We start from the raw sequence: 11,562 nt of genomic DNA on the forward strand, positions 1-11,562 counted from the left end.
TCCTGCAGGCATCTTCCTGGAATCACTCTCCGGCCGCTTTCTTAGTGCCTCTCACATTTACCATCCCCCCATTCTCTACAACTGACAGGCTGCATGGCACACATGGCTCCCCTGATTCACTCTCTTCCCAATTGCCTCGTGAAGATCATGAAGTACATGCTTGTCTGTGGTTCTCATGCTCCCTACATGCCTGCATGTGCCCACCCACTCAGCCTCCTGCCTGTATCATATGACTTATCCTTTTGTCGAGTAGCAGACAGCAGCACATTCAGTGGACACACAGAGCCTAAGACTGACCACTTTCCCCAACAGACCTCCTCACCAGGCTGCTCAGTTTCTGCTTGGCTTCTTGCTCTAGGATCCTAAGTCTGATAACTGCTCTGCTCACTGCAAGGATGGCCACAGTCTCTCTCTCTCTCCTCTTTCAGTTTCTCAGTTGTCAGAGTTTTTAAGATCCGGGGGAAAGCCTTCTTGCGATTCTATAATGAGGTGACCACAGACTGTAACAAGAGTCTAGAAACTACGATATGACCTGAATGAAATGCTCAGCTCACATCAATAACATCTTCAAGTTGACCATCATTAAAGGTCAAGAGTCTGACTCTTCCCAAAATATCATATGTCTGACTATGCCTCAAAAATATTCCCTTTGTGTGCCTTTGGCCACAGCAGGATATTACATTTTTATGTGCATTGGTGTTTTTCCTGCATGTGTCTGTGGAAGGGGTCAGATCTTGGAGTCATAGACAGTTGTGAGCTGCCATGTATGTCCTGGGAATTGAACCTGGATCCTCTAGAAGAGAAACCAGTGCTTTTAGCCACTGAGCCATGTCACCAACTCTAAGCAGGACACTATTAACTGAACTCGGCAGGATGCTGGCACACAACTCTCATCTTGACAGGGTCCTTGAATACCAGTCCTCAGGAGATAGGTCTGCATGAGTTTGAGGCCAGCCTGGTCTACATAGTGAATTGCCGGCTACATAGTGAATTGACTGCAAAGTCAAGATTACATAGACCTTGACAAAAATAAATCAAATATATAAATAACTCCTGTCTCAGCCCTGCCTTCGCTGGAGATATGGAATTGTGTTTCTGGAGAATGATCACCTACCTCCAACCAGGAGACAGTTATAGAACCCCAAAAGCAGAGTGTGTCTTCTTCATGATGGCTTCCTAATGGTCTTGACTAAATAAAACCCTATTCCAATGATTTTCTCAGATACCCACATCCCTGTCATTAGCTGAGGGAATCCAAGAAGGCCTCTACACCATACTTGGAGATGCAGTAACCACCACCATACATAAATATTCGACCTAAGATGCTGAAATCTTTGACCACTTGGCCCTTTGCCTTCCTCACTAAGGACAGCATGCTCAGAGTCACCTTGATCATGCCCAACATATTCATATCCAGTATCTTTGCAAAATTGCCCTTGTTCTTCTACTCATTGGGACCGGAGGGGATGGAGATGCCAGGATTGTTGACCTGGCCCCAGAGTCCTAGGGACAGTGGGAAGAGAGTCATACAGCACAGGTATCGTTACGGATGAAATGCACACTGAACAAGATAAGACAGCTTAGACATGTGCTTACTGGAGACTAGGACACAATGAAGAACAGCATGGTGTCATCAGTGCCTGGGAACCATCCCTGAGGCTCTAGGGACACAGCACAGATACCTTATTTCCTTGAACCCTTTAGGGCCCAGCTTGCTGCCTGGGAAAAGACAAGAATCACTTCTCTAGTTTTAATAATGCATGTTGAAGACATGGTGTGCCACCTTTCACCTGGAAAACACAAAACTATGCTTGTGTTTTACATATTATTCCCATCCTTGAAGATATTTTAGTCTTTCACTTGTGGTGGTTTAGGCAGGAATGTGACCCACACACAGGCTCATTGATTTGAAAGTTTGTTCAGCACTACCTGGGAAGTATGTGGAGGTGTGGCCTTGTTGCAGTACGCGTGGCCTTGCTGGAGGAAGTGTGTCACTGGGGTTGGGATGAGGGGTTTGAAAAGAACAAGCCAGATCAGAGTCTCAATCTTCCTGCTGCCTGGATGGATTCATGGAGAGCTGATCTGGATGTAGAACCCTCAGCTCATTCTCCCACACTGTGCCTGCCTGGCTGTCCAGCGTTCTGATAATGAACTAAGCATCTGAAACTGTAAGCCATCCCCAATTAAATGCCTTCCCTTATAGGTATTACCGTGGTCATGGGCTCCCTCTACAGATGTAGAATTCTAACCGAGACACACTGTGGCCTTTTCCTTCAAATGTCAAATAGAAGCAGTAATGAGGAAGGATTGGGGAGAGTGGAAACCGAGAAGAATACAAAGAGAAAAAAAAAAAAAGAAAGGACAAAGTTGATGTCTAGGTAAGATTTGGTTAAGAAAGTGATGTGGGATTCTTCTCTGTATGTATACTGTGATTACCATTAATGAATAAAGAAGCGGCTTTGGGCTTGTTGGTAGGGCAGAATTTAGGTAGGCAGGGAAAACTAAACTGAATGCTGGGATAAAGAAGGGTGGAGTCTCAGAGAAGCCATGGCGCCTCCGGAGATAGATGCTGGGAACTTTACCTGGTAAGCCACAGCCACATTGTGATATACAGATTAATAGGAATGGGTTAATATAAGAGTTAGCCAATAAGAAGCTAGAGCTAATGAGTCAAGCAGTGATTTAATTATTACAGTTTCTGTGTGAATTTCGGGGCTAAGCAGCTGGGAACCACTTGCTACAAGAAACAAACAAAGGAAGAATTGATTGGAGGAGGGTTTGTGTTCAGGGCTCTGATGAAGCTGGGCCTTGCAGGGCCCAGCATCAAGATTGAGCAGCTCTCCTCAGATGCTTGCAAAACCCAGAGACAGGACAAGGGAGGTGACAAGGCTCGCTGATCACCAACAGCACTGAGCCTCCCCTCTCAACCACAGAAAATGGCGTCATTTCTTCCACCTCTGCCAGAGGCTGCCCTTCCTCATCCCCTCTGGTCTTTAGATCCTGGATGGTCAAGTAACCAATCAGCAAGGCTTCCAACTAACACCACATCTAAATGATCACTAGCTGTGCAGGGTGCTCTGGAGACTGCGTGACTGCGACTAAGCACAGCCTTTGCTGATTAAAAAAAAAATTGATCAATATGTCATATCCCACTTTGGCATCAAGATTTTATCCTGTTTTGTTTTGAGAAGCCATATCAAAATCTACTTCTGTAGAAACGTCCTAAAATGCATGAATGTATGCAAGGTATTTAAATTGGTACACCATACAATGGAGAGATGATACCTAACCAAGATGTCTATGCCACTCAATAAACTCCAGTGCCAGGAACGGGATACATTCTGTTGAATCATTGGTCCAAAGAGATCCACGGAGCCCCACTTCCAACCCACATCACAGGCTATTGCCAAGGCTTCTTGCTCTTCCCCACTGCCTGACAGTAACCATGTCGCTGAAGACGATACTTACTTATGCCATCGAGCTAGCAGGAGTTGAGCAGATGCCCAACTAAATGATTCACCCCTACTGATTAGCATTTGAGGTCCTAGAAGACACTCTGCACACACCCCGAGGAGAAAGGCAATCAGCAGGCTCACCCAGCTAGCAACCCTGTGACCTACATAGTGATCTGCCTGGACAAATACTACTGCAATAGAGGCACCCATGACATTGGAGTAAAGAATCACTTTGTATTAGACTTATGGTCCACTCTGAGATGAAACCCATGCCTGATTCGCCTACAGGACTCACAAACCTGAGTCTAATGGACAGGTCATGGGCCTAGGAGAAAACTTAGTAACATCATTCTGCTGCAGGAACACACAGTATGATGACCCTTCATGCAGATCACTGCACTCATAGACCAGGGCCTATACAGCCCTCATCAGAAAACATTTGCCTTCCCCTAAATGAGAGTCAGCCCAGGCATGCACAGCGGGACAAAGTGCAGAAAGCGAGAGACTCGCAACACTCAGTCCTAAAGGGGCATCTTCGTCAAAGCCCTCCCTCAAGGCGCAGGGTCTGTGCAGAAAGACGGTGGGAGATTTTCAGAGGCACAGGTGATGGATGATTCCAATCAACTGTCTTCCAGACACAAGGGAACCGTCACACAAATATGCTCACAGAGGTTGTGGCAGGCTCACGAGACCTGCAGGTTCCAGACAGTGAGCAGGGGAGTGGACATATGGTCTCACCTCCCCCCAAGGGGCTATTTGCAGCTGATCCCTGCTGCCGCAGGGAATGCACTTTCTCCTTACTGGAGCTGCACGCCCGAGAGTCGGTCAGCTCACACAAACCAAACTCCAAGTATTAGTGTTTGAAGGAGGGGCTCATAAGGATTTCTTCTGCAGTTTTTTTTATCTTCTTGCTTTTATGTTTATTTGCTTTGACTTTCATCTCGGGATTTTATTTTGTTGTTGTTTTTATTTTTGAGGGAAAGAGAAAAAAAGAATATGAACCTGGGTGGCAGGAACATTGGAAAATCTGAAAGTTGTCAAAAGAGAAAACCTGTAACGCGTGTAAAGAATTAGTGAAGCATGGAAATGTATTTTATTCCTAGGATCCTAAAATTCAAGTGCTGGCAGACTCTGAACTGAGTAGAAGTTGGCCAGCACGGAGGGCGTGAGTATAAATATGAATACAAGAAACAAGCCGGGCTTGGTGGCACTGGACTGAACTCTTGTCACAGAGGAGACTGAGGAAGAAGAACATCAGATCCCGGCCTGGTCCATAGCAAGACCTGACTGAAAACTCAAGCCAAATAAGCACAGCAGCACCAAACAATTCCAAGGCCTGGTGAGAAGGGCAGGACTCGGTAATGGGACAAACTATTTTAATTGAATGATATCTATTTTACTAAATGATCTTCAAGTGATAAAATAAATATTAATCTATACAGCTCAAAGTGTTACTTCTTTCAGTCCACTGCATGATGAACTGTATGCTTATTGTGGATTGAGATGCTCTGGTGTTTAGAAAGAAAAGCATATTTTCAATATATTTTTTATTTAATTAATTGTTTTCATACTATTACAAAGTGGAGAGAATGAATGGGAGAAAGAATAAGCGCAGCTGTGTGTGTGTACGAGAGAGAGAGAGAGAGAGAGAGAGAGAGAGAGAGAGAGAGAGAGAGAGACCCCTTCCTAGTCTTTCTTTCCTAAATGTGGGTGTGCACTTAATCATGGCAGTGACTTTGACTTCCATAAGGAATCCCAGGTGGAAGGGGAGACCAGGTTCCAGTACTGAGAGAGGAGAAGCATCTGTCACAGGACCAGTCAGCTTCACACTGAGCCAGGGACCAGCCCTCCTCTCTCACTCTCTCTAATGTGGCACTCAGCAGCCAAGAGTCCAGTCTCCCTCCAAACAGTGGCAGAAGAAGATAGACAGGAATGAGGATGTGGAATCACACAGGGCACCAGCTGACCAAGAGTAGAGAGCTTGAAGGACTGGGTGTAGGAGTAAGAGGAAGGGCTGACATGCTGGGGAGGGCCAGAGTCTGTAGTCACTTCAATTCCACCCCCACCCACATCGGGAATCTCTGTGGGCAAAGCAGGCATTCCCTTTGTGCAGCCAACAACTACCAGACAGAGACAGGGATCTCAATGGTACCTCTGTTCCCAACATACTCCATCACGGTCTGAGTGGCTGCCACAATACTCTCTGTCTTAGTGACATCAAGAATCACTTTCACCAGCCTGTCTGATGTCTTCCTCCTCAGTTCCTTGACTCCCTTCTTCATCAGACATGAAGCCAGTACCCTCATGTCTCTTGTCCAGCTATCTGGCCAGCAGGTTCCCAAAGCCCGAGTCACAGCCCGTGATGAAGACATGCTTGTCTTGGAGATGGCTCACCACGTGCTTCTCCCTGAACAAGCGCAGGAGGGTCCACAGGCCCACTAGAGCCACCAGGTAGAGCCACATGGCTTTCAAAGGACAGGTACAGAGAGTGATCCTGGCCTCTATTCCCAAAGGATGAAGTAGGCACAGAGAACTCAGAGACACAGAGAAATGCAGGCTTTTAACAAGGAGTACAGACTTTGTTCTCTGTCCACAGTCTGTCTTCAATATTTATTCTTGCTTCACTTCTCTGCTCTTTCACCTGTTTCCTCATATGATGTATAATAGCTTTTGGCATTCTCTTATTTGTTGTCAAAGAAAACACCATTGTCTATTCAGTAACACACCTCCGTTCTCTTATGATCTTTGCTTCTTTTATCACGTGGGAAAAAACACATGTTTCCTTACAGATGCCGACCATATTCAAGCCCTGTTTCACCTTGTGTTCTGTATCTTGCACTCCACCTCCACAAACACAGGATTTGTGATCATAGTTCGGTGCTGTGGCCCATCTCCTCTTGGACTCAGGCCATGTTTACAAGGATATCTGGCTCCAAGCTCAGGTCTCCTCCTCAGGGTCCTCAGCCAGAATCTCTCTTCAGAAAACAAAGTTGCTCTCCTGATACAAGCCACAACATTATACAGTAATTATTCAGCCATCTTTTCACGAACAACTTATCAGAACCAGGATTCTGGTGAAGGTTAATCCAAAGGCATGACTATTTGGCATTATTGCTTTGTGAATAAAGTGGCTGTCTTTTGCTGTGGGTTTTCACTGTTGCTGACTCCCTTTCTGTTACATAGTCGTGAATTAATTCTCACAGTTCAGAACTGTTTCCTATGCCTTTGGACTACATGTGAAAACAGTTTCCTCCTGTCAGGCCTATGTTCCTCTCTTCTAAGTAAACGCAGAGTACTGCCTTCCTACAGTTCTCTTTATGAGCAGGCATTTGGTCAGTGTTTAGGGTTCAGAGAAGAGAATTCCATTTAAGATATTCACAGATACCCAAGGATATAGAATTAGTACTTGTTCCTGCTACTGCTCTGGCTTTACCCCACAGCCAGAACAGATGATAACAGTGTAGTCCGGAACAGATAGAGGCCTGGCTCTCCCCTTGGTCTCTAACACTTACAGCTAAAGGTGTGTAGTCCTGCCCCATAGCCCATAGGAATGACACAGTCTGGTGTCTCTGCTCTCTGACCAAGAGCCATGGCTTCTCCCTGACTGTTCATGTAGGTTGCTCAGTTACTGAATTCTATATCTGCTGGGAAGGGAAAAAGCGGTGCTCTGAAAATAAACCGTTTTAATGCTTGCTACCACTGAAGCTGTAGCATCAGCCTTCCCGTCTAGAATTCCCTGATGATCTAGTTTCTTTTGCAACTAACCTGGTAGGGCTGGACAATTGCTGGTTATAAGAGTACATATGACTGGGAATGTTTGTAATAGGGGAGGAAGAGAGAAAAATGAGAAAGAAACGTGGCTAGACAAACCCTATAGTGAGTCGATTTCTCACCCCCAGACTTCAGCCACTTTTCCTTATTGTGGTGTCTCTTATTGAACCCGGAGAGGGATTTCTTAAGAGCTGGACTCTTAGAGATCCCATTACTCTTCTTGTCTCTAGGATTATAGGGGAGGCTGAGGAGAGAACAGGGTGAGCTGGTGTCTTCCTTTACAGCACCTGACTGGGAAAAAGTGGGGGTCAGCTACAAACAGGAAGGCTGACCTCACAGAAAAACAAGGTGATGGCGCTCGAGACCCCAGATACCTAAGTCCCAGCATGATTGGAGAGGAAATGACTTTTCCACTAAAGGCCCCTCTCCTACCTTCACGGATTCAAGCACACATGAGCAGAGCCATCTTGAGTTGTAACCTCCAAAGCTGCCCCTGACTGAACTGAGACAGGATTTCTTGCTTAATTTCCCAGCAAGCCATACTCGGAACCTCTAGAGTAGTGTGTGAGTTTGCATCTGGTTCCTGGCTCTAGAGATGTGCCCCACTGACTCTCTCTTTCCAACTCAAAGTAAACTAGGCACCTTCTACCAGATGTGAAGCCGTGTTTCCTGTATCCGTTTCTTGTACCACTTTCTGGCCTGACCTTTAAGAGCTCAAACTGGCCTTTTGCTCTGAAGGAGCTGCTTCTGTGTCAAGTCCTCCAACACAGAGTCTTCTCTGAGGACTGCCTCTGTATGCCTTTCTCTGTTAGGACCACAGCACCTCATGTCTGGTCCTTTAACACTCTTCTCAACTTTCCCTGGTAATCAGCTCTGGATGCCATCACACTGCTCTCTAGTCTCCAATCCTGGAGCATCCCTGTCTGGTCAACGTCTTCGTTAGAGTTTCTACTCTTGTAATAACATAAAAAGACAAAAAGAACCTTGAGGAGGAAGGAATTTGTTGTGGTTTAGACCCCCACAATACAGTTCATCACTACAGAGGGCAGGGCAGGAGCTCATGCAGAGACCACGGAGGAATGAAGCCTACTGACTTGTTGCCATAGTCTCTCTCCTTCTGCTCTTCAACTGGACCTTGGGAGCTCAGTCCAGTGCTCCAATGTGGGTCTCTGTCTCTATCTCCATCTCTTGCCAAATGAAGGTTCTAAGGTGATATTTCAGATAGTAATCAGTCTGAGTACGGGACATGCCAGTTCAGGCACGCTCTCTCCATTGCCCAGCATACTAGCTGGGACATTCCTGTGGACACCTGGGAACTCCTCTAGAGCCAAGCCTCTTGTCAACCTCATAATGCCTCCCATAATTAAGATATCTTCTTCCCTGCTCCCATATCCATCCTTCCTTCATCTCAACCATACCACTCCCCCAACCTCTCCCCAACCCCCCTTTCTCCCCTCTCTATCCCCCTCCCTTTCCCCTCACCCCAACCAATACTTATGCTCCCAACTTTTGCCTGGCGATCTTGTCTACTTCCAATTTCCAGGAGGATCTATATATGTTTTTCTTTGGGTTCACCTTATTACTTAGCTTCTCCGGAATGATAAACTATAGGCTCAATGTCCTTTGTTTATGGCTAGAATGCACTAATGAGTGAGTCCCTACCATATTCATCTTTACGAGTCTGGGTTATCTCATTCAGGATAGTGTTTTCTATTTCCATCCATTTGTATGCAAAATTCAAGATGTCATTGTTTTTTTACTGCTGAGTAGTACTCTAATGTATATATATTCCACACTTTCTTTATCCATTCTTCCATTGAGGGGCTTCTAGGTTGTTTCCAAGTTCTGGCTATTACAAATAATGCTGCTATGAACATAGCTGAACAAATGCTTTTGTAGTATGATTGAGCATCTCTAGGTTATATTCCCAAAAGTGGTATTGCTGGATCCTCAGGTAGGTTGACTCCCAATTTTCTGAGAAACTGCCACAGAGCTTGGGAGAGTAGAAGCAAGTGCTCTTACCTGCTCTCCCTGTGTCTAAACTTTTTTGTTTTTAAATAGTAAGTTTGAGACAGGATGTCACTTTGTCACCCAGGTGCATCACGACCTTCTCAATCTCTAGCCTTGCTTCAGCACATCTTTTAGGTCTGACCCCAAAGGGCCTTTACGGGGCAGTGAGGAAATGAAGAAATAGACACACAGACACATGGACAGACAAACTTGCATTAGTGGCTTGTGTGTGCTCTGATGGAGCCTCAGCTGCTTCCACTGCAATCTGCAGCCTCTGCATGTTTACTATAAACCGCATAGTGGAGGGTTTGGCTATTCCCTATAGGAAATCTGAAGGCAACAGTCTCACGCTGTGAACATCCCCAATGTTGCAAGTTTTCTCCAGAGTGACCCAGCATCCATAAACACACGAACTTGAAGTAGAGTATTGACCGAGATTTCCATCCCACCAGATCCCACAGCCGTTGGTCCCAAGTAAACACACATAGGTCTACATTAATTATAAATTGATTGGCCTATTAGCTCAGGCTTCTTATTAACTCTTATAACTTATATTAGCCCATAATTCTTGTCTGTGTTAGCCACGTGGCTTGGTACCTTTTTCGCAGAGGCAGTCACATCTTGCTTGCTCTGTGTCTGACTTCCTCTGGGTCTGGGTGATAACTGCAGACTGACTCTTTCCTATTCCCAGAATTCTCTTGTTCTCATTGGCCTGCCTCTACTTCCTGCCTGGTTGCCCTGCCTATACTTCCTGCCTGGCATTTTATTAAATAAGTAGAAGAAACAAATCTTTACAGGGTAAAACCATTGTCCCACAACAGTAGAGGAAGACAACTTTGCCAGTTCTGAAGTTGAGCCAATTTTCTTTGAGTCTGAAGCCTTGGTCCTTGTCATTTTGGTGCCCTGATCTACAGTACACTCCCACTCAGGGCTTCCTCCTCTTTATATTGGTTCGGTGTCTCCCATGCTAGATTTTGAAAGCACACCCTAGACATGCTGTTATTTTATGTTTGATTGATACATACAAATGGGAATATTACCCATGATAATAGTTTGGCATGTAATGTTTCAAGTAATTCCTCATCAAACTAACAATGAGCATTGGTTTCAGCATCAGAGCAGTGAAGAGACAGGATGACCAGTATGTGAAGGAGTTCAGAGTCTCCAAAAGCTCCTGTGTGGTTCATTCAGATCATCCCAAGTTTTCCTTGTAGGGAAAGCAGGACCAGGGCACGATGAGTCACTCCTGCAATGTTAGTATTCTGCAAAGCTGAGCCAGGAGGATTGTTGTGAGTGAAAGGCAAGTATAAATATGAGATCTCCTGGATTTACAACTCTCTCTACATACGTTTGAATATATATGTGTATACACACTCACAAACACCTTCACATGGTGCGGGAGAATTGTCTGTATTCTGTCAATCATGTTTTAAATAAACACTGGTTGGCCAGGCAGGAAGTATAGGTGGGTCAATCAGACAGGAAGTAGAGGTGGGGCAATGAGAACAGGAGTATTCTGGGAAGCAGGAAGCTTCCTCCGCAGTCCATTCCTGCCCAGACCACCAAGAAGCAAGATGTAACCTGTCCAGCTGTGAAAGGTACCGAGCTGTGTGGCTAGCATAGATAAGAACAATGGGTTAAGATAAGCTACAAGAGCTAATAAGAAGACTGAGCTAATGGGCCAATCAGTTTATCATCTAATGTAGACAATGTGTGATTTTCTTTGAGACTTGCTGGCTGTAGGGTAACGGGCGGGACAGAAACCCCAACAAGCTGACCCTTATGTTACATTCACACACAAATCACATTTTAGAAAAAAACAATAGCATTTCTTGCCTTTAAGGACTGTAGATTGTGAGGAAGCTTATCATGAGGGCTGGACCAATCTTAGACCTTTTTCTTTGGAGTATCAGAGAAATATGAGAGCTTTGGAATAGTCTTTTTGTACATTGTGAAAATGTGTTACTCTCATTGCTTTAATAAAGAGCTAATGGACAATATCTAGGCAGGAAGAGGTTATGTGGGACCTGGGGACAGGGAAAAGAGAGCTCAGGAATGAGGAAGGGCAGAGCTGCAAGGACACAGAGAGAAACAAGATGAACTCACAGTGCTGAAAAAAGGTAGCACCTCATGATCCAATGTCGATAAGAAATATGTGTTCATTTAAGATGTAAGAGCTAGTTAGTAACAAGCCTAAGTTGTAGACCAGGTATTTATAATTAATAATATGTTTCCACCATGTTTATTAGGGAGCTTGTCTCAACAACAAACCCTACCTACACATGAGGATAGAAGTTGCTGCCCCCAACACTGGGCCTCACTAGGG

The 11,562-nt window shown here is 45.2% G+C and overlaps 1 pseudogene; it reads right to left on the reverse strand.

Moving 5' to 3' along the window:
- Window positions 1-1,240: 1,240 nt before the first annotated feature.
- Window positions 1,241-5,939, reverse strand: LOC148117734 (retinol dehydrogenase 16-like; annotated as a pseudogene).
- Between the last annotated feature and the right edge of the window lie 5,623 nt (window positions 5,940-11,562).

This window comes from Myodes glareolus, chromosome 26 (genome assembly GCF_982192425.1).
Source record: "Myodes glareolus chromosome 26, mMyoGla1.1, whole genome shotgun sequence".
In the NCBI taxonomy this organism is placed as follows: Eukaryota; Metazoa; Chordata; class Mammalia; order Rodentia; family Cricetidae; genus Myodes; species Myodes glareolus.